This window comes from Austrofundulus limnaeus, unplaced genomic scaffold (genome assembly GCF_001266775.1).
Source record: "Austrofundulus limnaeus strain Quisiro unplaced genomic scaffold, Austrofundulus_limnaeus-1.0 Scaffold931, whole genome shotgun sequence".
Taxonomy (NCBI): domain Eukaryota; kingdom Metazoa; phylum Chordata; class Actinopteri; order Cyprinodontiformes; family Rivulidae; genus Austrofundulus; species Austrofundulus limnaeus.
In genome coordinates, this window is record NW_013953333.1 from 57,002 (window position 1) to 60,696 (window position 3,695).

At 48.0% G+C, this 3,695-nt stretch overlaps 1 protein-coding gene across 1 annotated transcript in view; it reads right to left on the reverse strand.

The window, feature by feature from the left end:
• The window catches only part of tnca (tenascin Ca), a gene marked incomplete at its 5' end in the record, with an annotated part of 132,241 nt that overhangs the window by 46,119 nt on the left and 82,427 nt on the right, over positions 1-3,695 (reverse strand).

Consider the following 3,695-nt stretch of genomic DNA (forward strand, 5'->3'; position numbering starts at 1 on the left):
TCTGAGAAGTGAAACTGTAGGAACCATGAGTCTGAGAACTGAAACTGTAGGAACCACGAGTCTGAAAACTGAAACTGTAGCAACCACGAGTCTGAAAACTGAAACTGTAGGAACCACGAGTCTGAGAACTGAAACTGTAGGAACCACAAGTCTGAGAACTGAAACTGTAGAAACCACGAGTCTGAAAACTGAAACTGTAGCAACCACGAGTCTGAGAACTGAAACTGTAGGAACCATGAGTCTGAAAACTGAAACTGTAGCAACCACGAGTCTGAGAAGTGAAACTGTAGGAACCATGAGTCTGAAAACTGAAACTGTAGGAACCACGAGTCTGAAAACTGAAACTGTAGGAACCATGAGTCTGAAAACTGAAACTGTAGCAACCACGAGTCTGAGAAGTGAAACTGTAGGAACCACGAGACTGAGAACTGAAACTGTAGGAACCACGAGTCTGAAAACTGAAACTGTAGGAACCATGAGTAAACCTGCAGTCTGAGAGGGAAGAGCTCTGTTAGCGAAATATGGAGAAAGTTTAATTAACTGGTTTAACTAAAGAAGTTTTAATAATCAGGAAATCAGTGAGACATTCTGCAGAATAAAACTGGTTTGTTGTTTGTGTCATGTTTACAGAAGAGGTTTGATCTCCACAAGTCGATGCTTCAAACTCACTTTAGTTTATTTTATTTTACTAACTCAGAGTTCACTTCCTGTCTGACTGACTTAGGCTGAAAGCTTCTTCAGTTCCACAGAGAGAAGATTTGTAGATTCATGTGTAGATGTTTGTTTAGTGTGTGGATGTTTGTGTTGATTCATGTGTAGCTATTTGTTTAGATTAGTGTGCAGATGTTTGTGTAGATGTTTGTGTAGATGTTTGTGTAGATGTTTCCCTGCAGAAGGATCCAGACTGGGCTGGTCCTTGGACCTCCTCCTGACCCCCTGTGGTCTGGAGGTCTCCAGGCGTCTCTGCTGGGGGGTCAAACAGAGGTAAGTAGGCCACCTGACACCCTGATGAATAACTGATTTCAGTCAGGGAGGGGGGACGCTGGCAGCAGAACCTGACGGTGGTTAAAAAAACATTTGCTTCTTTCCTGTCAGTGAAAAGTGTGAAAAAGTGACGATGAAGAGCTAAATGAGGAGGAACAGATCAGCTGATTGACCGAAACAGTAAAAACTAAATAAATTAAATAAAAATACATGAATCCACCTGTAATACTCACTAACCCTCAGAATTACTGACTGTTGTTGAGTAAAGTCCAGAAGGATGGATCAACAGGTCAGGTCCTGCTGTAGTAATGAGGACGTTCATCCGGTCTGTTGTGGTGAAGAAGCAAACTCTTAATAAATAAATATTATTTCATATAAAACAAAAAAATAGATAAATAATAAAATAAAACTGAGGGAGGTAAACTCCGCCCACCTTGTCCTGTATTTGAGCAGGTGGGTAAAGGGGCGGAGCCTCTGTCTCTACAGAACCAAGCAGTTTTTAATTTTATAGCTGTCTGGATCGATCTTCTGATGTGTTTCTAGAAGTTTCTCTGACTTGTGTGTCCTCCCAACTTTCTGTCCTTCATTGCCCTTCATCTTCCTCGTCACATCAGACTCCTGTTCTCCACTTCCTGGTGTTTCAGTACTGATGTGCTCACGTCGACGTTCCCCTTCACCGCTTTTTGTCCTTGCCTTTTGTTGGCGTCACCAGATGATCATCCTGCTCCTCGTCTGCCTGTCTTCTTCTTTACAAACGCTGAAAACCCTCGTTTTTATTGTCATTTCTTTTCACTCAGTTCCTGCTTTAAACGTCCTTTTTAAGATCTGCTCAGCTTCTTCCTGCTCTTTCTGTGATGTTTGCCTCTCTGCGTGCTGCTGCTTTGACTTCCATGTCAGTCTTTAATACAGCCCAGCTCCACTTCCTGTAAACTCTTTGTGTTCTCTCTGACTGGATTTGTCCCAGACTCTGCTCGTCATCCTGTGAGACTCGAGAGGAACAAAACCCTGAGAGTTCTGATCCACCACATGAATCCTAATGAGCGTTTCCACCTGGAAGGACCTCAGCATGTGGGACACGAGACGACAGGACACGGGGACATGAGACCTGAAGAAAGTTCCCTCTGCAAACACAAGTCTGCTGTCCAGAACACAGAGACATCTGTCCCTGTGGACACATGTCCCTGTGGACACATATCCCTGTGGACACATGTCCTTGTGGACACATGGACACATGTCCCTGTGGACACATGTCCCTGTGGACATCTGTCCCTGTAGACATCTGTCCCTGTGGACACATGTCCCTGTGGACACATGTCCCTGTGGACACATGTCCTTGTGGACACATGGACACATGTCCTTGTGGATACCTGTCCCTGTGGACATCTGTCCTTGTGGACACATGTCCCTGTGGAAATCTGTCCCTGTGGACATCTGTCCTTGTGGACACATGTCCCTGTGGACACCTGTCCCTGTGGACATCTGTCCTTGTGGACACATGTCCTTGTGGACACATGTCCCTGTGGATACCTGTCCCTGTGGACATCTGTCCTTGTGGACACATGTCCCTGTGGACATCTGTCCCTGTGGACACATGTCCCTGTGGACACATGTCCTTGTGGACACCTGTCCCTGTGGACACATGTCCCTGTGGACACATGTCCCTGTGGACACCTGTCCCTGTGGACACATGTCCCTGTGGACACCTGTCCCTGTGGACACCTGTCACAGTGGACACATGTCCCTGTGGACACATGTCCCTGTGGACACCTGTCCCTGTGGACATCTGTCCCTGTGGACACCTGTCCCTGTGGACACCTGTCCCTGTGCATATCTGTCCCTGTGGACACATGTCCCTGTGGACATCTGTCCATGTAGACATCTGTCCCTGTGGACACATGTCCCTGTGGACACCTGTCCCTGTGGACAACTGTCCCTGTGGACACCTGTCACTGTGGACACCTGTCCCTGTGGACATCTGTCACTGTTTACACCTGTCCCTGTGGACATCTGTCACTGTGGACACGTCCCTGTGGACATCTGTCACTGTGGACACCTGTCCCTGTAGACATCTGTCCCTGTGGACAACTGTCCCTGTGCATATCTGTCCCTGTGGACACATGTCCATGTGGACACCTGTCCCTGTGGACACCTGTCCCTGTGGACATCTGTCCCTGTTGACATCTGTCCCTGTGCATATCTGTCCCTGTGGACACATGTCCCTGTGCATATCTGTCCCTGTGGACACCTGTCCCTGTAGACATCTGTCCCTGTGGACATCTGTCCCTGTTGACATCTGTCCCTGTGCATATCTGTCCCTGTGGACACATGTCCCTGTGCATATCTGTCCCTGTGGACACCTGTCCCTGTAGACATCTGTCCCTGTGGACATCTGTCCCTGTTGACATCTGTCCCTGTGCATATCTGTCCCTGTGGACACCTGTCCCTGTAGACATCTGTCCCTGTGGACATCTGTCCCTGTTGACATCTGTCCCTGTGCATATCTGTCCCTGTGGACACCTGTCCCTGTAGACATCTGTCCCTGTGGACATCTGTCCCTGTTGACATCTGTCCCTGTGCATATCTGTCCCTGTGGACACCTGTCCCTGTAGACATCTGTCCCTGTGGACATCTGTCCCTGTTGACATCTGTCCCTGTGCATATCTGTCCCTGTGGACACCTGTCCCTGTAGACATCTGTCCCTGTGGACATCT